Source organism: Pectinophora gossypiella, unplaced genomic scaffold (genome assembly GCF_024362695.1).
Source record: "Pectinophora gossypiella unplaced genomic scaffold, ilPecGoss1.1 Pgos_60, whole genome shotgun sequence".
NCBI lineage: Eukaryota > Metazoa > Arthropoda > Insecta > Lepidoptera > Gelechiidae > Pectinophora > Pectinophora gossypiella.
Genome location: NW_026063270.1, coordinates 254,438 through 279,820, shown reverse-complemented (window position 1 = coordinate 279,820; position 25,383 = coordinate 254,438). Strand labels below are relative to the sequence as shown.

The 25,383-nt window shown below is 40.6% G+C and overlaps 1 long non-coding RNA gene across 1 annotated transcript; it reads right to left on the bottom strand.

The window, feature by feature from the left end:
- Positions 1 to 6,649: 6,649 nt before the first annotated feature.
- LOC126381545 (uncharacterized) lies at positions 6,650 to 16,792 on the bottom strand. The gene is made up of 3 exons (XR_007568865.1): positions 16,772 to 16,792; positions 11,200 to 11,312; positions 6,650 to 6,740 (listed from the first exon to the last, which is right to left on the bottom strand). It is a non-coding gene; the product is annotated as an uncharacterized LOC126381545 (long non-coding RNA).
- Positions 16,793 to 25,383: the final 8,591 nt, after the last annotated feature.

The window sequence follows — 25,383 nt, the reverse complement described above, 5'->3', positions numbered from 1 at the left end:
GAAAAATATTTAAATCTTGGTCAAATCCAATCCCCGGTGAAAAAGAACCAAAATAGCGGAAAAACAAGATGGCCGCCATACAAAATTTTCGTTTTTCCTGAAAATGCCTCTGGGATAAAAATGATGTATGAGGGTTCTGATCGGAACGCCATGTAGAGTACGGGTATACTTCCAGGTTTTCGAAAACTGCTCCGCATCAGGGATACACCCTACGGCCTGGCGAAATTATCGCACCTGGAACTTTTTTGTTTGTACGAAACCTCATTAAATCTTGGTCAAATTTTATCGCCAGTGAAAAAAAAAACAAAATGGCCGAAAAACAAGATGGCCGCCATACAAACTTTGGCTTTTCCAGAAAATAGGTCGGATGTAAAAATGATGTATAGGAGTGTGATCGGAACGTCATCTTGGAAAACCGCTCTGCATCAGGGAGACACCCTACGGCCTGGCTAAACTTTAGCACCTAGAACTTTTTTGATTTCACGAGACCTATTATAATCTTGGTCAAATTCTATGGCGGTAAGAAAATGGCGGAAGAACAAGATGGCCGCCATACAAAGCTTCGAACTAATACAGGACACGCGAGCAGCTTGCTGCGAGCGAACCACGCGAAATCTAGTTATATATAGCTACAAACCCACTGACTGACTCACTGACTCACTGACTCACTGACAGAGTTGTTCTCCCAGAAGGAGCGTCGGGGGGTAAAACTGATGTATGGGGGGTGTGATCAAGATCTTCCGGTGAGTATGGGAAAACTTCCAGATCTTGGAAAACTGCTCCGCATCAGGCAGACACCCTACGGCCTGGCGCAACTATCGCACCTGGAATGATTCTTTTTTCACAAAACCTAATTAAATCTTGGTCAAATTTTATCGTGGGTGAAAAAAAATCAAAATGGCGGAAAAACAAGATGGCCGCCATACAAAATTTTGTTTTTCTAGAAAATTATTATTATTATTATATTATAATATATATAGCTACAAACCCACTGACTGACTCACTCACTGACTCACTGACAGGGTTGTTCTCCCAGAAGGAGCGTCGGAGGGTCAAAATGATGTATGAGGGATGTGATCCAAATCTTCCGATGAGTATGGGAAAACTTCCAGATCTTGGAAAACTGCTCCGCATCAGGGAGACACCCTACAGACTGGCGAAACTATAAAACCTGGATCAATTTTTTTTTCGCTAAACATATTTAAATCTTGGTTAAATTCTATCGTGGGTGAAAAAAAATCAAAACGGCGGAAAAACAAGATGGCCGCCATACAAAAATTTGTTTTCCCAGAAAATGTCTCGGGGCTAAAAATTGTGTATGGGGGTGTGATCTGGACCTCCCAGAGATTATGGGAAAACTTCTAGATTTTGGAAAACTGCTCCGCATCAGGGAGACACCCTACGGCCTGGCAAAACTATCGCACCTGGAACGATTATTTTTTTCACAAAACTCATTAAAATCTTGGTCAAATTTTATTGCTGACAAAAAAAATCAAAATGGCTCGAAAAAAAATCAAAATAGAAAATGTCTCGGGGAAAATAACTGTGTATAGGGTTGTAATCGGAACGTCTTGTGGAGTATGGAAATACTTCTCGATCTTTAAAAGCTGCTCCGCATCAGGGCGGCACCCTACGGCCTGGCGGAACTATCGCATCTGGACCTTTTTTGTTTTCACAAAAACTATTTAAATCTTCGTCAAATTTTATCGCTCGTGAAAAAAAAAAACAAAATGGCGGAAACACAAGATGGCCGCCATACAAAATTTTGTTTTTTCAGAAAATGTCTCGGAGGTAAAATTGATGTATGGGAGGTGTGATCGAAACGTCAAGCTGAGTATGGAAAAACTGTTCGATCTTGAAAAACTGCTCCGCATCAGGGAGACACCCTACGGCCTGGCAAAACTATAAAACCTGGAGCAATAATTTTTTCACGAAACCTATTTAAATCTTGGTCAAATCCAATCGCCGGTGAAAAAAAAAAAAACAAAATGGCGAAATAACAAGATGGCCGCCATACAAAATTTCGTTTTTCCAGAAAATGTCTCGGAGGTAAAATTGATGTATGGGAGGTGTGATCGAAACGTCAAGCTGAGTATGGAAAAACTGTTCGATCTTGAAAAACTGCTCCGCATCAGGCAGACACCCTACGGCCTGGCAAAACTATCGCACCTGGAACTTTTTTGTTTTCACGAAATCTATTAAATTCTTAGTCAAATTTAATCACCGGTGAGAAAAAAACAAAATGGCGAAAAATCAAGATGGCTGCCATACAACTTTTTCGTTTTTCCTGAAAATGCCTCGGGGATAAAAATGATGTATAGAAATGTGATCGGAAAGTCATGTCGAGTATGAAATACGTCTGGATTTTCGATAGCTGCTCCGCATCAGGGAGACACCCTACGGCCTGGCGAAACTATCGCACCTGGAACTTTTTGTTTTCACGAAATCTATTAAATTCTTAGTCAAATTTAATCGACGGTGAGAAAAAAACAAAATGGCGAAAAAACAAGATGGCCGCCGTACAAAATTTCGTTTTTCCAGAAAATGTCTCGGAGGTAAAAATGATGTATGGGAGGTGTGATCGAAACGTCAAGCTGAGTATGGAAAAACTGTTCGATCTTGAAAAACTGCTCCGCATCAGGGAGACACCCTACGGCCTGGTGAAACTATCGCACGTGGAACTTTTTAATTTCCACGATACTTATTTAAATCTTGGTCAAATCCAATCGCCGGTGAAAAAAAACCAAAATGGCGGAAAATCAAGATGGCCGCCATACAAATTTTTCGTTTTTTCTGAAAATGCCTCGAGGGTAAAAATGATGTATAGGGATGTGATCGGATCGTCATGTTGAGTATGTCAATACAGCTCGATCTTGAAAAACTGCTCCGCATCAGGGAGACACCCTACGGCCTGGCAAAACTATCGCACCTGGAACATTTTTGATTTCACGAAACCTATTTAAATCTTGGTCAAATTTTATCGCCGGTGAAAAAAAAAACAAAATGGCCGAAAAACAAGATGGCCGCCATATAAATTTTTGTTTTTCCAGAAAATGTCTCGGGTGTAAAAATGATGTATAGGGGTGTGATCGGAACGTCATCTTGGAAAACTGCTCCGCATCAGGGAGACACCCTACGGCCTGGCGAAACTATCGCATCTGGACCTTTTTTGTTTTCACGAAACCTATTTAATTCTTGGTCAAATTTTTCCCTGGTGAAAAAAAAAAACAAAATGGCAGAAAAACAAGATGGCCGCCATACAAATTTTTGTTTTTCCAGAAAATGTCTCAGAGGTAAAATTGATGATCGGAACGTCATCTTGGAAAACTGCTCCGCATCAGGGAGACACCCTACGGCCTGGCAAAACTATAGCACCTAGATTTTTTTTGATTTCACAAGACCTATTTTAGTCTTGGTCAAATTTTATCGCGGTAAAAAAATGGCGGGAAAACAAGACACGCGAGCAGCTTGCTGCGAGCGAACCACGCGACATCTAGTTATTATTATAATATATATAGCTACAAACCCATGTACCTATTGACTGACTGACTGACTGACTCACTGACAGGGTTGTTCTCCCAGAAGAAGCGTCGGAGGGTCAAAATGATGTATTGGGGGTGTGATCAAGATCTTCCGATGAGTATGGGAAAACTTCCAGATCTTGGAAAACTGCTCCGCATCAGGGAGACACCCTACAGTCTGGCGCAACTATTATACCTGGATCAAATTTTTTTTCGCAAAACCTATTTAAATCTTGGTCAAATTCTATCGTGGGTGAAAAAAAATCCAAATGGCGGAAAAACAAGATGGCCGCCATACAAAAGTTTGTTTTTCCAGAAAATGTTTCGTTGGTAAAAATTGTGTATGGGAGTGTAATCGGAACGTCTTGTTGAGTATGGAAATACTGCTAGATCTTCGAAAACTGCTCCGCATCAGGGAGACACCCTACGGCCTGGCAAAACTATAGCACCTAGAACTTTTTGGTTTTCACAAGACATATTTAAACCTTGGTCAAATTCAAGTGGCAGTGAAAAAAAATCAAAATGGCGGAAAAACAAGATGGCCGCCATACAAAATTTTCGTTTTTCTCGAAAATGCCTCGGGGTGAATGTGATGTAAGAGTGATGAGATCAAAATGTCATATTGAGTATGGAAATACTTCCCGACCTTCAAAAACTGCTCCTCATCAGGGCGGCACCCTACGGCCTGGGAAAACTATCGCACCTGGAACGATTCTTTTTTCACCAAACCTAATAAAATCTTGGTCAAATTTTATAGCCGGTAAAAAAAAATCAAAATGGCCGAAAAACAAGATGGCCGCCATACAAATTTTTGTTTTTACAGAAAATGTCTCGGATGTAAAAACGATGTATAGGGTTGTTATGGGAACGTCTTGCTGAGTATGTAAATACTTCCTGATCTTCAGAAACTGCTCCGCATCAGGGAGACACCCTACGGCCTGGTGAAACTATCGCACCTGGAACTTTTTAGTTTTCACAATACCTATTTAAATCTTGGTCAAATTCAATCGCCGGTGAAAAAAAATCAAAATGGCGGAAAAACAAGATGGCCGCCATACAAAATTTTATTTTTCCAGAAAATGTCTCGTGAGTAAAAACTGTGTATGGGGGTGTAATCGGAACGTATTGTTGAGTATGGAAATACTTCTCGATCTTGAAAACCTGCTCCGCATCAGGGAGACACCCTACGGCCTGACAAAACTATCGCACCTGGAACGATTGTTTTTTCACAAAACCTATTTAAATCTTGGTCAAATCTATTCTCTGGTGGTAAAATATCAAAATGGCGGAAAAACAAGATGGCCGCCATACAAAATTTTGTTTTTCCAGAAAATGTCTGAGAGGTAAGATTGATGTATAGGGGTGTGATCGGAACGTCATCTAGAGTACGAGTATACTTCAAGGTTTTCAAAAACTGCTCCGCATCAGGGAGAGACCCTACGGCCTGGCGCAACTATCGCACCTCGAACGATTCTTTCTTCACAAGACCTATTTAAATCTTGGTCAAATTCTATCGCGGTAAAAAAATGGCGGGAAAACAAGACACGCGAGCAGCTTGCTGCGAGCGAACCACGCGAAATCTAGTTATTATAATATATATAGCTACAAACCCACTGACTGACTCACTCACTCACTCACTCACTGACATAATTGTTCTCCCAGAAGGAGTGTCGGGGGGCAAAAATGATGTATGGGGGGTGTGATCGGGACCTCCCGGTGAGTATGGGAAAACTTCCAGATCTTGGAAAACTGCTCCGCATCAGGGAGACACCCTACAGCCTGGCGCAAATATTATACCTGGATAAGATTTTTTTTCGTAAAACCTATTTAATTCCTGGTCAAATTCAATCGCCGGTGAAAAAAAAAACAAAATGGCGGAAAAACAAGATGGCCGCCATACAAAAATTTGTTTTCCCAGAAAATGTCTCGGAGGTAAAAATGATGTATGGGAGGTGTGATCGAAACGTATTGTTGAGTATGGTAATACTTCTTGATCTTGAAAACCTGCTCCGCATCAGGGAGACACCCTACGGCCTGGTGAAACTATCGCACGTGGAACTTTTTAGTTTTCACGATACCTATTTAAATCTTGGTCAAATATAATTGCCGGTGAAAAATAAACAAAATGGCGGAAAAACAAGATGGCCGCCATACAAATTTTTGTTTTTCCTGAAAATGCCTCGGGAGTAAAAATGATGTATAGGGGTGTGATCGGAACGTCATCTTGGAAAACTGCTCCGCATCAGGGAGACACCCTACGGCCTGGCAAAACTATAGCACCTAGAACTTTTTTGATTTCACGAGACCTATTCAAGTCTTGTTCAAATTCTATCGCGGTAAAAAAATGGCGGGAAAACAAGACACGCGAGCAGCTTGCTGCGAGCGCACCACGCGACATCTAGTATATATATATATATATATATATATATATATATATATGTGTATATGTTATATATATCATCCAAGCCGTGTCCAGCGACGGCGACTCCTAAATATCTATCCCAGGTCGATGTATGATAGGCTCTAATGTGGCCAGCAAAACCGAACTTCAATTTGAAGGTTTGTCTACATGGCGTACAAAATAACTGGCCAGCAGAATTAAACGTATAGTAAGTATAGAACATACGAGTAGAACAAACGAACTTACTGAGGGGTGAAATGGCTTCTGAACTGTAGGTCAAACGTCTTATTCTTCCTGCGTAAGTGCGAGTGAGGCAGATAGTGCGCACGCTCTCTCCTCTACTTACCTACTTACCCCTAAAGTCTAACTGGCCGTAAGCAGCTGCTTCCAAAAAAGCAGTTTTAGTTGAAAATAAGTTTTTTCTAAGTTTTCTTCTATTCTATCTTCAGGGAATAAATATAACACTACGATTTTACAATTAAACGCTGCGCAAAGGGTTATAGTGTTAAAATATAACCAAAATAATAAGTTTGTTTACTCCAATAGTATCGGAAACTGACAAAAACACTCAACAGTAGCGACACCTGTTGGGAGAAATAGGCAGTTTTTATCCTCGTTCGTGTAACATGACAATTCATGCGAACATTTAATTGTCGCGATCTGTTTAAGACCCATTTATGTCTAGTTATTATTATATTATATATAGCTACAAACCCACTGACTGACTCACTGACTGACTGACTGACTCACTGACAGGGTTGTTCTCCCAGAAGGAGCGTCGGGGGGTCAAAATGATGTATGGGGGGTGTGATCTGGATCTCCCGGTGAGTATGGAAAAACTTCCAGATCTTGGAAAACTGCTCCGCATCAGGGAGACACCCTACAGTCTGGCGCAACTATTATACCTAGATCAATTTTTTTTTCGCACAACCTATTTAAATCTTGGTCAAATTCTATTGTGGGTGAAAAAAAAACAAAATGGCCGAAAACAAGATGGCCGCCATACAAAATTTCGTTTTTTGAAAAAATGCCTCGTTGGTAAAAACTGTGTATGGGGTTGTAATCGGAACATCCCGTTGACTATGGAAAAACTGCTCGATCGAAACTGGCCTGGCTAACCTATCGCACCTGGAACAATGATTTTTTCGCACAACGTATTTAAATCTTGGTCAAATCCAATCGCCGGTGAAAAAAAACCAAAATGGCGGAAAATCAAGATGGCCGCCATACAAATTTTTTGTTTTTTCTGAAAATGCCTCGGGGGTAAAAATGATGTATAGGGATGTGATCGGATCGTCATGTTGAGTATGTCAATACAGCTCGATCTTGAAAAACTGCTCCGCATCAGGGAGACACCCTACGGCCTGGCAAAACTATCGCACCTGGAACATTTTTGATTTCACGAAACCTATTTAAATCTTGGTCAAATTTTATCGCCGGTGAAAAAAAAAACAAAATGGCCGAAAAACAAGATGGCCGCCATATAAATTTTTGTTTTTCCAGAAAATGTCTCGGGTGTAAAAATGATGTATAGGGGTGTGATCGGAACGTCATCTTGGAAAACTGCTCCGCATCAGGGAGACACCCTACGGCCTGGCGAAACTATCGCATCTGGACCTTTTTTGTTTTCACGAAACCTATTTAATTCTTGGTCAAATTTTTCCCTGGTGAAAAAAAAAAACAAAATGGCAGAAAAACAAGATGGCCGCCATACAAATTTTTGTTTTTCCAGAAAATGTCTCAGAGGTAAAATTGATGATCGGAACGTCATCTTGGAAAACTGCTCCGCATCAGGGAGACACCCTACGGCCTGGCAAAACTATAGCACCTAGATTTTTTTTGATTTCACAAGACCTATTTTAGTCTTGGTCAAATTTTATCGCGGTAAAAAAATGGCGGGAAAACAAGACACGCGAGCAGCTTGCTGCGAGCGAACCACGCGAGATCTAGTTATTATAATATATATAGCTACAAACCCACTGACTGACTGACTCACTCACTGACTCACTGACAGGGTTGTTCTCCCAGAAGGAGCGTCGGGGGGTGAAAATGATGTATGGGGGATGTGATCCAAATCTTCCGGTGAGTATGGGAAAACTTCCAGATCTTGGAAAACTGCTCCGCATCAGGGACACTCACTACAGTCTGGCGCAACTATTATACCTGGATCATTTTTTTTTTCGCAAAACCTATTTAAATCTTGGTCAAATCCAATCGCCGGTGAAAAAAAATCAAAATGGCCGAAAAACAAGATGGCCGCCATACAAAATTTTGTTTTTCCAGAAAATGTCTCGGAGGTAAAAACTGTGTATGAGGTTGTAATCGGAACGTCTTGTTGAGTATAAAAATACTTCTCAATCTTGAAAAACTGCTCCGCATCAGGGAGACACCCTACGGCCTGGCAAAACTATAAAACCTGGATCGATAATTTTTTCACAAAACCTATTTAAATCTTGGTCAAATCCAATCCCTGGTGAAAAAAAACCAAAATGGCGGAAAAACAAGATGGCCGCTATACAAAATTTTCGTTTTTCCTGAAAATGCCTCGAGGGTAAAAATGTTGTATAGTGATGTTATCGGATCGTCTTGTTGAGTATTTCATTACTTCTCGATCTTGAAAAACTGCTCCGCATCAGGGAGACACCCTACGGCCTGGCAAAACTATAAAACCTAGAGCAATATTTTTTTCACGAAACCTATTTAAATCTTGGTCAAATTCAATCTCCGGTGAAAAAAAACCAAAATGGCGGAAAAACAAGATGGCCGCCATACAAAATTTTCGTTTTTCCCGAAAACGCCTCGGGGGTAAAAATTATGTATGAGGAATGTGATCGAAACATCATGTTGAGTATGGAAATACTTTTCGATCTTCGAAAGCTGCTCCGCATCAGGGCGGCACCCTATGGCCTGGCAAAACTATCGCACCTGGATCGATTCTTTTTTCACAAAACCTATTTAATTCTTAGTCAAATCCTATGGCCGGTAAAAAAAAATCAAAATGGCGCAAAAACAAGATGGCCGCCATACAAATTTTTGTTTTTCCAGAAATTATAATATACAGGGTGTTAGTGACATCGTAACGAATACTCAGAGGGATGATTTAGACCAAGATTCTGAGTTAATATCAAGTGGAATTTTTCGTCGCAAAATTCATGATTTTTTTTAGTTTTTTTTTTTAAATTATTTTCAATTCTATAATTTTGCGATGAAAAATTCCACTTGATATTAACTCAGAATAATCAGCTGAATCATCCCCCTCGGTATTCCTTACGATGACACTTACACCCCACACAAGTACATAGGGTAGCCATACAAGTAGGTATGGGTGTTAGTGACACCGTAACGAATACTGAGGGGGATGGTTCAGACTATGATTCTGAGTTGATATCAAGTGGAATTTTCAGTCTGAATATTCCTGAAAATTTTTGTGTTTTTTTTTAATTATTTTCAATTCCATACTTTTGCGACGGAAAATTCCACTTGATATCATCTCAGAATCATGGCCTCAATCATCCCTCAAAGTTTTCGTTACGATGTCACTAACACCCTGTATATAGCTACAAACCCACTGACTCACTGACTGACTGACTGACTGACTGACAGGGTTGTTCTCCCAGAAGGAGCGTCGGGGGGTAAAAATGATGTATGGGGGGTGTGATCAAGATCTTCCGATGAGTATGGGAAAACTTCCAGATCTTGGAAAACTGCTCCGCATCAGGGAGACACCCTACGGCCTGGCAAAACTATAATACCTGGATCAAGTTTTTTTTCGCAAAACCTATTTAATTCTTGGTCAAATTCAATCGCCGGTGAAAAAAAATCAAAATGGCGGAAAAACAAGATGGCCGCCATACAAAATTTCGTTTTTTCCAGAAAATGTCTCGGAGGTAAAAATGATGTATGGGAGGTGTGATCGAAACGTCAAGCTGAGTATGGAAATACTGCTTGATCTTCAAAAACTGCTCCGCATTAGGGAGAAACCCTACGGCCTGGCAAAACTATAAAACCTGGAGCAATTTTTCTTTCGCGAAACATATTTAAATCTTGGTCAAATCCAATCCCCGGTGAAAAAAAAAACAAAATGGCGGAAAAACAAGATGGCCGCCATACAAAATTTTCGTTTTTCCTGAAAATGCCTCGGGGGTAAAAATTGTGTATGGGGTTGTAATCGGAACGTATTGTTGAGTATGAGAAAACTTCTCGATCTTTGAAATCTGCTCCGCATCAGGGAGACACCCTACGGCCTGGCAAAACTATAAAACTTGGAGCAATTTTTCTTTCGCGAAACATATTTAAATCTTGGTCAAATTTAATCACCGGTGAAAAAAAACCAAAATGGCGAAAAAACAAGATGGCCGCCATACAAAATTTTCGTTTTTCCTGAAAATGCCTCGAGGGTAAAAATGATGTATAGGGATGTGATCGGATCGTCATGTTGAGTATTTCAATTCTGCTCGATCTTGAAAAACTGCTCCGCATCAGGGAGACACCCTACGGCCTGGCAAAACTATAAAACCTAGAGCAATTTTTTTTTCGCGAAAAATATTTAAATCTTGGTCAAATCCAATCCCCGGTGAAAAAGAACCAAAATAGCGGAAAAACAAGATGGCCGCCATACAAAATTTTCGTTTTTCCTGAAAATGCCTCTGGGATAAAAATGATGTATGAGGGTTCTGATCGGAACGCCATGTAGAGTACGGGTATACTTCCAGGTTTTCGAAAACTGCTCCGCATCAGGGATACACCCTACGGCCTGGCGAAATTATCGCACCTGGAACTTTTTTGTTTGTACGAAACCTCCTTAAATCTTGGTCAAATTTTATCGCCAGTGAAAAAAAAAACAAAATGGCCGAAAAACAAGATGGCCGCCATACAAACTTTGGCTTTTCCAGAAAATAGGTCGGATGTAAAAATGATGTATAGGAGTGTGATCGGAACGTCATCTTGGAAAACCGCTCTGCATCAGGGAGACACCCTACGGCCTGGCAAAACTTTAGCACCTAGAACTTTTTTGATTTCACGAGACCTATTATAATCTTGGTCAAATTCTATGGCGGTAAGAAAATGGCGGAAGAACAAGATGGCCGCCATACAAAGCTTCGAACTAATACAGGACACGCGAGCAGCTTGCTGCGAGCGAACCACGCGAAATTATTATATTATATATAGCTGCAAACCCACTGACTGACTGACTGACTCACTGACTCACTGACAGGGTTGTTCTCCCAGAAGGAGCGTCGGGGGGTCAAAATGATGTATGGGGGGTGTGATCGGGACCTCCCGGTGAGTATGGGAAAACTTCCAGATCTTGGAAAACTGCTCCGCATCAGGGAGACACCCTACAGTCTGGCGAAACTATCGCACCTGGAACGATTCTTTTTTCACAAAACCTATTTAATTCTTGGTCAAATCCTATGGCCGGTGAAAAAAAATCAAAATGGCGGAAAAACAAGATGGCCGCCATACAAAATTTTGTTTTTTCAGAAAATGCATCGGGAGTAAAAACTGTGTATGGGGGTGTAATTGAAATGTCTTGCTGAGTGTGGAGATACTTCTCTTTCTTCAAATCTGCTCCGCATCAGGGAGACAACCTACGGCCTTGCAAAACTATAGCACCTAGAACTTTTTGGTTTTCACGAGACATATTTAAACCTTGGTCAAATTCAATCGCCGGTGAAAAAAAATCAAAATGGCGGAAAAAAAAGATGGCTGCCATACAAATTTTTCGTTTTTCATTAAAATGCCTCGGGGGTGAAAATGATGTATAGGAATGTGATCGGAACGTCATGTCGAGTATGAAAATATGTCTGCGTTTTCGATAGCTGCTCCGCATCAGGGAAACACTCTACGGCCAGGCAAAACTATCGCACCTGGAACTTTTTTGTTTTCACGAAACCTATTTAAATCTTGGTCAAATTTTATCACCGGTGAAAAAAAAACAAAATGGCGGAAAAACAAGATGGCCGCCATACAAAATTTTCGTTTTTCTCGAAAATGCCTCGGGGTGAATATGATGTAAGAGGGATGAGATCAAAATGTCATATTGAGTATGGAAATACTTCCCGACCTTCAAAAACTGCTCCGCATCAGGGCGGCACCCTACGGCCTGGGAAAACTATCGCACCTAGAACATTTTTGTTTTCACGATACCTATTTAAATCTTTGTCAAATTTTATCGCTGGTCAAAAAAAAACAAAATGGCCGAAAATCAAGATGGCCGCCATACAAAAAATAAAAAAAAAAAATTATGTATAAAGGTTTTGATCGGAACGTCATGTAGAGTACGAGTATACTTCAAGGTTTTCGAAAACTGCTCCGCATCAGGCAGACACCCTACGGCCTGGCGCAACTATCGCACCTGGAATGATTCTTTTTTCACAAAACCTAATTAAATCTTGGTCAAATTTTATCGTGGGTGAAAAAAAATCAAAATGGCGGAAAAACAAGATGGCCGCCATACAAAATTTTGTTTTTCTAGAAAATTATTATTATTATTATATTATAATATATATAGCTACAAACCCACTGACTGACTCACTCACTGACTCACTGACAGGGTTGTTCTCCCAGAAGGAGCGTCGGAGGGTCAAAATGATGTATGAGGGATGTGATCCAAATCTTCCGATGAGTATGGGAAAACTTCCAGATCTTGGAAAACTGCTCCGCATCAGGGAGACACCCTACAGTCTGGCGTAACTATTATACCTGGATCAATTTTTTTTTCGCTAAACATATTTAAATCTTGGTTAAATTCTATCGTGGGTGAAAAAAAATCAAAACGGCGGAAAAACAAGATGGCCGCCATACAAAAATTTGTTTTCCCAGAAAATGTCTCGGGGCTAAAAATTGTGTATGGGGGTGTGATCTGGACCTCCCAGAGATTATGGGAAAACTTCTAGATTTTGGAAAACTGCTCCGCATCAGGGAGACACCCTACGGCCTGGCAAAACTATCGCACCTGGAACGATTATTTTTTTCACAAAACTCATTAAAATCTTGGTCAAATTTTATTGCTGACAAAAAAAATCAAAATGGCTCGAAAAAAAATCAAAATAGAAAATGTCTCGGGGAAAATAACTGTGTATAGGGTTGTAATCGGAACGTCTTGTGGAGTATGGAAATACTTCTCGATCTTTAAAAGCTGCTCCGCATCAGGGCGGCACCCTACGGCCTGGCGGAACTATCGCATCTGGACCTTTTTTGTTTTCACAAAAACTATTTAAATCTTCGTCAAATTTTATCGCCGGTGAAAAAAAAAAACAAAATGGCGGAAACACAAGATGGCCGCCATACAAAATTTTGTTTTTTCAGAAAATGTCTCGGAGGTAAAATTGATGTATGGGAGGTGTGATCGAAACGTCAAGCTGAGTATGGAAAAACTGTTCGATCTTGAAAAACTGCTCCGCATCAGGGAGACACCCTACGGCCTGGCAAAACTATAAAACCTGGAGCAATAATTTTTTCACGAAACCTATTTAAATCTTGGTCAAATCCAATCGCCGGTGAAAAAAAAAAAAAAACAAAATGGCGAAATAACAAGATGGCCGCCATACAAAATTTCGTTTTTCCAGAAAATGTCTCGGAGGTAAAATTGATGTATGGGAGGTGTGATCGAAACGTCAAGCTGAGTATGGAAAAACTGTTCGATCTTGAAAAACTGCTCCGCATCAGGCAGACACCCTACGGCCTGGCAAAACTATCGCACCTGGAACTTTTTTGTTTTCACGAAATCTATTAAATTCTTAGTCAAATTTAATCACCGGTGAGAAAAAAACAAAATGGCGAAAAATCAAGATGGCTGCCATACAACTTTTTCGTTTTTCCTGAAAATGCCTCGGGGATAAAAATGATGTATAGAAATGTGATCGGAAAGTCATGTCGAGTATGAAATACGTCTGGATTTTCGATAGCTGCTCCGCATCAGGGAGACACCCTACGGCCTGGCGAAACTATCGCACCTGGAACTTTTTGTTTTCACGAAATCTATTAAATTCTTAGTCAAATTTAATCGACGGTGAGAAAAAAACAAAATGGCGAAAAAACAAGATGGCCGCCGTACAAAATTTCGTTTTTCCAGAAAATGTCTCGGAGGTAAAAATGATGTATGGGAGGTGTGATCGAAACGTCAAGCTGAGTATGGAAAAACTGTTCGATCTTGAAAAACTGCTCCGCATCAGGGAGACACCCTACGGCCTGGTGAAACTATCGCACGTGGAACTTTTTAATTTCCACGATACTTATTTAAATCTTGGTCAAATCCAATCGCCGGTGAAAAAAAACCAAAATGGCGGAAAATCAAGATGGCCGCCATACAAATTTTTCGTTTTTTCTGAAAATGCCTCGAGGGTAAAAATGATGTATAGGGATGTGATCGGATCGTCATGTTGAGTATGTCAATACAGCTCGATCTTGAAAAACTGCTCCGCATCAGGGAGACACCCTACGGCCTGGCAAAACTATCGCACCTGGAACATTTTTGATTTCACGAAACCTATTTAAATCTTGGTCAAATTTTATCGCCGGTGAAAAAAAAAAACAAAATGGCCGAAAAACAAGATGGCCGCCATATAAATTTTTGTTTTTCCAGAAAATGTCTCGGGTGTAAAAATGATGTATAGGGGTGTGATCGGAACGTCATCTTGGAAAACTGCTCCGCATCAGGGAGACACCCTACGGCCTGGCGAAACTATCGCATCTGGACCTTTTTTGTTTTCACGAAACCTATTTAATTCTTGGTCAAATTTTTCCCTGGTGAAAAAAAAAAACAAAATGGCAGAAAAACAAGATGGCCGCCATACAAATTTTTGTTTTTCCAGAAAATGTCTCAGAGGTAAAATTGATGATCGGAACGTCATCTTGGAAAACTGCTCCGCATCAGGGAGACACCCTACGGCCTGGCAAAACTATAGCACCTAGATTTTTTTTGATTTCACAAGACCTATTTTAGTCTTGGTCAAATTTTATCGCGGTAAAAAAATGGCGGGAAAACAAGACACGCGAGCAGCTTGCTGCGAGCGAACCACGCGACATCTAGTTATTATTATATTATATAAAGCTACAAACCCATGTACCTATCTACCTATTGACTGACTGACTGACATAGTTGTTCTCCCAGAAGGAGTGTCGGGGGGTGAAAATGATGTATGGGGGGTGTGATCGGGACCTCCCGGTGAGTATGGGAAAGCTTCCAGATCTTGTAAAACTGCTCCGCATCAGGGAGACACCCTACAGTCTGGCGAAACTATCGCACCTGGAACGATTCTTTTTTCACTAGACCTATTTAATTCTTGGTCAAATTCAATCACCGGTGAAAAAAAATCAAAATGGCGGAAAAACAAGATGGCCGCCATACAAAATTTTGTTTTTCCAGAAAATGTCTCGTTGGTAAAAACTGTGTATGGGGTTGTAATCGGAACATCCCGTTGACTATGGAAATTTTTCTCGATCTTGAAAAACTGCTCCGCATCAGGGAGACACCCTACGGCCTGGCCAAACTATCGCACCTAGAACATTATTTTTTCCACCAAGCCTATTAAAATCTTGGTCGAATTCAATCGCAGGCAGAAAAAAAACAAAATGGCGGAAAAACAAGATGGCCGCCATACAAATTTTTAGTTTTTCCTGAAAATGCCTCTAGGATAAAAATTATGTATGAGGGTTTTGATCGAAACGTCTTGTAGAGTATGGAAATACTTCTCGATCTTTGAAAGCTCCTCCGCATCAGGGCGGCACCCTACGGCCTGGCGAAACTATCGCATCTGGACCTTTTTTGTTTTCACAAAACCTATTTAAATCTTGGTCAAATTTTATAGCCTGTGAAAAAAAAACAAAATGGCGGAGAAACAAGATGGCCGCCATACAAAATTTTGTTTTTCTAGAAAATTCCTCAAGGTCCAAAAATATGTAAAGGGGTGTGATCGGAACGTCATCTTGGAAAACTGCTCCGCATTAGGGAGACACCTTACGGCCTGGCAAAATTATAGCACCTAGAACTTTTTTGATTTCACGAGACCTATTTAAACAAGATGGCCGCCATACAAAGCTTCGGACTAATACAGGACACGCGAGCAGCTTGCTGCGAGCGAACCACGCGACATCTAGTTATAATATATATAGCTACAAACCCATGTACCTATTGACTGACTGACTGACTGACTCACTGACAGGGTTGTTCTCCCAGAAGAAGCGTCGGAGGGTCAAAATGATGTATTGGGGGTGTGATCAAGATCTTCCGATGAGTATGGGAAAACTTCCAGATCTTGGAAAACTGCTCCGCATCAGGGAGACACCCTACAGTCTGGCGCAACTATTATACCTGGATCAAATTTTTTTTCGCAAAACCTATTTAAATCTTGGTCAAATTCTATCGTGGGTGAAAAAAAAATCCAAATGGCGGAAAAACAAGATGGCCGCCATACAAAAGTTTGTTTTTCCAGAAAATGTTTCGTTGGTAAAAATTGTGTATGGGAGTGTAATCGGAACGTCTTGTTGAGTATGGAAATACTGCTAGATCTTCGAAAACTGCTCCGCATCAGGGAGACACCCTACGGCCTGGCAAAACTATAGCACCTAGAACTTTTTGGTTTTCACAAGACATATTTAAACCTTGGTCAAATTCAAGTGGCAGTGAAAAAAAATCAAAATGGCGGAAAAACAAGATGGCCGCCATACAAAATTTTCGTTTTTCTCGAAAATGCCTCGGGGTGAATGTGATGTAAGAGTGATGAGATCAAAATGTCATATTGAGTATGGAAATACTTCCCGACCTTCAAAAACTGCTCCTCATCAGGGCGGCACCCTACGGCCTGGGAAAACTATCGCACCTGGAACGATTCTTTTTTCACCAAACCTAATAAAATCTTGGTCAAATTTTATCGCCGGTAAAAAAAAATCAAAATGGCCGAAAAACAAGATGGCCGCCATACAAATTTTTGTTTTTACAGAAAATGTCTCGGATGTAAAAACGATGTATAGGGTTGTTATGGGAACGTCTTGCTGAGTATGTAAATACTTCCTGATCTTCAGAAACTGCTCCGCATCAGGGAGACACCCTACGGCCTGGTGAAACTATCGCACCTGGAACTTTTTAGTTTTCACAATACCTATTTAAATCTTGGTCAAATTCAATCGCCGGTGAAAAAAAATCAAAATGGCGGAAAAACAAGATGGCCGCCATACAAAATTTTATTTTTCCAGAAAATGTCTCGTGAGTAAAAACTGTGTATGGGGGTGTAATCGGAACGTATTGTTGAGTATGGAAATACTTCTCGATCTTGAAAACCTGCTCCGCATCAGGGAGGAACGATTGTTTTTTCACAAAACCTATTTAAATCTTGGTCAAATCTATTCTCTGGTGGTAAAATATCAAAATGGCGGAAAAACAAGATGGCCGCCATACAAAATTTTGTTTTTCCAGAAAATGTCTGAGAGGTAAGATTGATGTATAGGGGTGTGATCGGAACGTCATCTAGAGTACGAGTATACTTCAAGGTTTTCAAAAACTGCTCCGCATCAGGGAGAGACCCTACGGCCTGGCGCAACTATCGCACCTCGAACGATTCTTTCTTCACAAGACCTATTTAAATCTTGGTCAAATTCTATCGCGGTAAAAAAATGGCGGGAAAACAAGACACGCGAGCAGCTTGCTGCGAGCGAACCACGCGAAATCTAGTTATTATAATATATATAGCTACAAACCCACTGACTGACTCACTCACTCACTCACTCACTGACATAATTGTTCTCCCAGAAGGAGTGTCGGGGGGCAAAAATGATGTATGGGGGGTGTGATCGGGACCTTCCGGTGAGTATGGGAAAACTTCCAGATCTTGGAAAACTGCTCCGCATCAGGGAGACACCCTACAGCCTGGCGCAAATATTATACCTGGATAAGATTTTTTTTCGTAAAACCTATTTAATTCCTGGTCAAATTCAATCGCCGGTGAAAAAAAAAAACAAAATGGCGGAAAAACAAGATGGCCGCCATACAAAAATTTGTTTTCCCAGAAAATGTCTCGGAGGTAAAAATGATGTATGGGAGGTGTGATCGAAACGTATTGTTGAGTATGGTAATACTTCTTGATCTTGAAAACCTGCTCCGCATCAGGGAGACACCCTACGGCCTGGTGAAACTATCGCACGTGGAACTTTTTAGTTTTCACGATACCTATTTAAATCTTGGTCAAATATAATTGCCGGTGAAAAATAAACAAAATGGCGGAAAAACAAGATGGCCGCCATACAAATTTTTGTTTTTCCTGAAAATGCCTCGGGAGTAAAAATGATGTATAGGGGTGTGATCGGAACGTCATCTTGGAAAACTGCTCCGCATCAGGGAGACACCCTACGGCCTGGCAAAACTATAGCACCTAGAACTTTTTTGATTTCACGAGACCTATTCAAGTCTTGTTCAAATTCTATCGCGGTAAAAAAATGGCGGGAAAACAAGACACGCGAGCAGCTTGCTGCGAGCGAACCACGCGACATCTAGTATATATATATATATATATATATATATATATATATATGTGTATATGTTATATATATCATCCAAGCCGTGTCCAGCGACGGCGACTCCTAAATATCTATCCCAGGTCGATGTATGATAGGCTCTAATGTGGCCAGCAAAACCGAACTTCAATTTGAAGGTTTGTCTACATGGCGTACAAAATAACTGGCCAGCAGAATTAAACGTATAGTAAGTATAGAACATACGAGTAGAACAAACGAACTTACTGAGGGGTGAAATGGCTTCTGAACTGTAGGTCAAACGTCTTATTCTTCCTGCGTAAGTGCGAGTGAGGCAGATAGTGCGCACGCTCTCTCCTCTACTTACCTACTTACCCCTAAAGTCTAACTGGCCGTAAGCAGCTGCTTCCAAAAAAGCAGTTTTAGTTGAAAATAAGTTTTTTCTAAGTTTTCTTCTATTCTATCTTCAGGGAATAAATATAACACTACGATTTTACAATTAAACGCTGCGCAAAGGGTTATAGTGTTAAAATATAACCAAAATAATAAGTTTGTTTACTCCAATAGTATCGGAAACTGACAAAAACACTCAACAGTAGCGACACCTGTTAGGAGAAATAGGCAGTTTTTATCCTCGTTCGTGTAACATGACAATTCATGCGAACATTTAATTGTCGCGATCTGTTTAAGACCCATTTATGTCTAGTTATTATATTATATATAGCTACAAACCCACTGACTGACTCACTGACTGACTGACTGACTCACTGACAGGGTTGTTCTCCCAGAAGGAGCGTCGGGGGGTCAAAATGATGTATGGGGGGTGTGATCTGGATCTCCCGGTGAGTATGGAAAAACTTCCAGATCTTGGAAAACTGCTCCGCATCAGGGAGACACCCTACAGTCTGGCGCAACTATTATACCTAGATCAATTTTTTTTTCGCACAACCTATTTAAATCTTGGTCAAATTCTATTGTGGGTGAAAAAAAAACAAAATGGCCGAAAACAAGATGGCCGCCATACAAAATTTCGTTTTTTGAAAAAATGCCTCGTTGGTAAAAACTGTGTATGGGGTTGTAATCGGAACATCCCGTTGACTATGGAAAAACTGCTCGATCGAAACTGGCCTGGCTAACCTATCGCACCTGGAACAATGATTTTTTCGCACAACGTATTTAAATCTTGGTCAAATCCAATCGCCGGTGAAAAAAAACCAAAATGGCGGAAAATCAAGATGGCCGCCATACAAATTTTTTGTTTTTTCTGAAAATGCCTCGGGGGTAAAAATGATGTATAGGGATGTGATCGGATCGTCATGTTGAGTATGTCAATACAGCTCGATCTTGAAAAACTGCTCCGCATCAGGGAGACACCCTACGGCCTGGCAAAACTATCGCACCTGGAACATTTTTGATTTCACGAAACCTATTTAAATCTTGGTCAAATTTTATCGCCGGTGAAAAAAAAAACAAAATGGCCGAAAAACAAGATGGCCGCCATATAAATTTTTGTTTTTCCATAAAATGTCTCGGGTGTAAAAATGATGTATAGGGGTGTGATCGGAACGTCATCTTGGAAAACTGCTCCGCATCAGGGAGACACCCTACGGCCTGGCGAAACTATCGCATCTGGACCTTTTTTGTTTTCACGAAACCTATTTAATTCTTGGTCAAATTTTTCCCTGGTGAAAAAAAAAAACAAAATGGCAGAAAAACAAGATGGCCGCCATACAAATTTTTGTTTTTCCAGAAAATGTCTCAGAGGTAAAATTGATGATCGGAACGTCATCTTGGAAAACTGCTCCGCATCAGGGAGACACCCTACGGCCTGGCAAAACTATAGCACCTAGATTTTTTTTGATTTCACAAGACCTATTTTAGTCTTGGTCAAATTTTATCGCGGTAAAAAAATGGCGGGAAAACAAGACACGCGAGCAGCTTGCTGCGAGCGCACCACGCGAGATCTAGTTATTATAATATATATAGCTACAAACCCACTGACTGACTGACTCACTCACTGACTCACTGACAGGGTTGTTCTCCCAGAAGGAGCGTCGGGGGGTGAAAATGATGTATGGGGGATGTGATCCAAATCTTCCGGTGAGTATGGGAAAACTTCCAGATCTTGGAAAACTGCTCCGCATCAGGGACACTCACTACAGTCTGGCGCAACTATTATACCTGGATCATTTTTTTTTTCGCAAAACCTATTTAAATCTTGGTCAAATCCAATCGCCGGTGAAAAAAAATCAAAATGGCCGAAAAACAAGATGGCCGCCATACAAAATTTTGTTTTTCCAGAAAATGTCTCGGAGGTAAAAACTGTGTATGAGGTTGTAATCGGAACGTCTTGTTGAGTATAAAAATACTTCTCAATCTTGAAAAACTGCTCCGCATCAGGGAGACACCCTACGGCCTGGCAAAACTATAAAACCTGGATCGATAATTTTTTCACAAAACCTATTTAAATCTTGGTCAAATCCAATCCCTGGTGAAAAAAAACCAAAATGGCGGAAAAACAAGATGGCCGCTATACAAAATTTTCGTTTTTCCTGAAAATGCCTCGTGGGTAAAAATGATGTATTGTGATGTTATCGGATCGTCTTGTTGAGTATTTCAATACTGCTCGATCTTGAAAAACTGCTCCGCATCAGGGAGACACCCTACGGCCTGGCAAAACTATAAAACCTAGAGCAATATTTTTTTCACGAAACCTATTTAAATCTTGGTCAAATTCAATCTCCGGTGAAAAAAAACCAAAATGGCGGAAAAACAAGATGGCCGCCATACAAAATTTTCGTTTTTCCCGAAAACGCCTCGGGGGTAAAAATTATGTATGAGGAATGTGATCGAAACATCATGTTGAGTATGGAAATACTTTTCGATCTTCGAAAGCTGCTCCGCATCAGGGCGGCACCCTATGGCCTGGCAAAACTATCGCACCTGGATCGATTCTTTTTTCACAAAACCTATTTAATTCTTAGTCAAATCCTATGGCCGGTAAAAAAAAATCAAAATGGCGCAAAAACAAGATGGCCGCCATACAAATTTTTGTTTTTCCAGAAATTATAATATACAGGGTGTTAGTGACATCGTAACGAATACTCAGAGGGATGATTTAGACCAAGATTCTGAGTTAATATCAAGTGGAATTTTTCGTCGCAAAATTCATGATTTTTTTTAGTTTTTTTTTTTAAATTATTTTCAATTCTATAATTTTGCGATGAAAAATTCCACTTGATATTAACTCAGAATAATCAGCTGAATCATCCCCCTCGGTATTCCTTACGATGACACTTACACCCCACACAAGTACATAGGGTAGCCATACAAGTAGGTATGGGTGTTAGTGACACCGTAACGAATACTGAGGGGGATGGTTCAGACTATGATTCTGAGTTGATATCAAGTGGAATTTTCAGTCTGAATATTCCTGAAAATTTTTGTGTTTTTTTTTAATTATTTTCAATTCCATACTTTTGCGACGGAAAATTCCACTTGATATCATCTCAGAATCATGGCCTCAATCATCCCTCAAAGTTTTCGTTACGATGTCACTAACACCCTGTATATAGCTACAAACCCACTGACTCACTGACTGACTGACTGACTCACTGACAGGGTTGTTCTCCCAGAAGGAGCGTCGGGGGGTCAAAATGATGTATGGGGGGTGTGATCTGGATCTCCCGGTGAGTATGGGAAAACTTCCAGATCTTGGAAAACTGCTCCGCATCAGGGAGACACCCTACAGTCTGGCGCAACTATCGCACCTAGAACGATTCTTTTTTCACAAAACCTACTTAATTCCTGGTCAAATTCAATCACTGGTGAAAAAAAAATCAAAATGGCGGAAAAACAAGATGGCCGCCATACAAAATTTTATTTTTCCGGAAAATGTCTCGGAGGTAAAAATGATGTATGGGAGGTGTGATCGAAACGTCAAGCTGAGTATGGAAAAACTGTTCGATCTTGAAAAACTGCTCCGCATCAGGGAGACACCCTACGGCCTGGCGAAACTATCGCACCTGGAATGATTCTTTTTTCGCACAACGTATTTAAACCTTGGTCAAATTTTATCGCCGGTGAAAAAAAATCAAAATGGCGGAAAATCAAGATGGCTGCCATACAACTTTTTCGTTTTTCCTGAAAATGCCTCGGGGATAAAAATGATGTATAGAAATGTGATCGGAAAGTCATGTCGAGTATGAAATACGTCTGGATTTTCGATAGCTGCTCCGCATCAGGGAGACACCCTACGGCCTGGCGAAACTATAGCACCTGGAACTTTTTTATTTCCACGAAACCTATTTAAATCTTGGTCAAATTTTATCGCCGGTGAAAAAAAACAAAATGGCGGGAAAACAAGATGGCCGCCATACAAATTTTTTTTCCTAGAAAATTCCTCAAGGTCAAAAAATATGTATAGGGGTGTGATCGGAACGTCATCTTGGAAAACTGCTCCGCATCAGGGAGACACCCCACGGCCTCGCAAAACTATAGCACCTAGAACTTTTTTGATTTCACGAGACCTATTTAAGTCTTGGTCAAATTCTATAAAAACAATATGGCCGCCGTACAAAGCTTCAAACTAATACAGGACACGCGAGCAGCTTGCTGCGAGTTATATTATATATAGCTACAAACCCACTGACTGACTCACTCACTGACATAATTGTTCTCCCAGAAGGAGCGTCGGGGGGTGAAAATGATGTATGGGGGGTGTGATCGGGACCTCCCGGTGAGTATGGGAAAACTTCCAGATCTTGGGAAACTGCTCCGCATCAGGGAGACACCCTACCGTCTGGCATAACTATCGCACCTGGAACGATTCTTTTTTCACGAAACCTATTTTATTCCTGGTCAAATTCAATCACCGGTGAAAAAAAAAACAAAATGGCGGAAAAACAAGATGGCCGCCATACAAAATTTCGTTTTTCCAGAAAATGTCTCGGAGGTAAAAATGATGTATGGGAGGTGTGATCGGAACGTCAAGCTTAATATGAAACAACTGCTTGATCTTGAAAAACTGCTCCGCATCAGGGAGACACCCTACGGCCTGGCCAAACTATCGCACCTAGAACATTATTTTTTCCACCAAGCCTATTTAAATCTTGGTCAAATTTAATTGCCGTTGAAAAAAATCAAAATGGCGGAAATTCAAGATGGCCGCCATACAAATTTTTCGTTTTTCCTGAAAATGCCTCGGGCTGAAATGTATTGGGGTGTAATCGGAATGTCATGTTGAGTATTTCAATACTGCTCGATCTTGGAAAACTGCTCCGCATCAGGGAGAGACCCTACGGCCTGGCAAAACTATCGCACCTGGAACTTTTTTGTTTTCACAAAATCTATTTAAATCTTGGTCAAATTCTATTGTGGGTGAAAAAAAATCAAAATGGCGGAAAAACAAGATGGCCGCCATACAAAGTTTTGTTTTTCCAGAAAATGTCTCGCGGGTAAAAACTGTGTATGGGATTGCAATCGGAACGTCTTGTTGAGTATGGAAATACTTTTCGATCTTCAAAAGCTGCTTCGCATCAGGGAGACACCTTATGGCCTGGCTAAACTATCAAACATAGAACATTTTTTTTTTCACTAAACCTACTTAATTGTTGGTCAAATCCAATCGCTGGTGATAAAAAATCAAAATGGCGGAAAAACAAGATGGCCGCCATACAAAATTTTGTTTTTCCAGAAAATGTCTCGGGGGTGAATATGATGTAAGAGGGATGTGATCAAAATGTCATGTTGAGTATGGAAATACTTCCCGACCTTCAAAAACTGCTCCGCATCAGGGCAGCACCCTACGGCCTGAGAAAACTATCGCACCTGGAACATTTTTGTTTTCACGAAACCTATTTAAATCTTGGTCAATTTTTATCGCCGGTGAAAAAAAAACAAAATGGCCGAAAAACAAGATGGCCGCCATACAAATTTTTGTTTTTCCAGAAAATGTCTCACGAGGTAAAAATGATGTATTGGGGTGTGATCGGAACGTCATCTTGGAAAACTGCTCCGCATCAGGGAGAGACCCTACGGCCTGGCAAAACTATCGCACCTGGAACTTTTTTGTTTTCACAAAATCTATTTAAATCTTGGTCAAATTCTATTGTGGGTGAAAAAAAATCAAAATGGCGGAAAAACAAGATGGCCGCCATACAAAATTTTGTTTTTCCAGAAAATGTCTCGGGGGCAAAAACAATGTATGGGGGCGTAATCGGAAGGTCATGTTGAGTATGTAAATGCTTCTTGATCTTCAGAAACTGCTCCGCATCAGGAAGACACCCTACGGCCTGGCCAAACTATCGCACCTAGAACATTATTTTTTCCACCAATCCTATTAAAATCTTGGTCAAATTCAAACGCAGGCAGAAAAAAAACAAAATGGCGGAAAAACAAGATGGCCGCCATACAAAATTTTGTTTTTCCAGAAAATGTCTCGGAGGTAAAAATGATGTATGAAGGTTTTGATCGAAACGTCATGTTGAGTATGGAAATACTTCCCGACCTTCAAAAACTGCTCCGCATCAGGGAGACACCCTACGGCCTGGCAAAACTATAGCACCTAGAACTTCTTTGATTTCACGAGACCTATTTAATTCTTGGTCAAATTCTATCGCAGTAAAAAAAAATGACGGGAAAACAAGACACGCGAGCAGCTAGCTGCGAGCGAACCACGCGACATCTAGTTATTATTATTATATTATATAAAGCTACAAACCCATGTACTGACTGACTGACTGACTGACTGACTCACTCACTGACAGAGTTGTTCTCCCAGAAGGAGCCTCGAGGGGTAAAAATGATGTATGGGGGGTGTAATCAAGATCTTCCGGTGAGTATGGGAAAACTTCCAGATCTTGGAAAACTGCTCCGCATCAGGGAGACACCCTACAGTCTGGCGCAACTATTATAGCTGGATCAAATTTTTTTTCGCAAAACCTATTTGAATCTTGGTCAAATTCTATTGTGGGTGAAAAAAAATCAAAATGG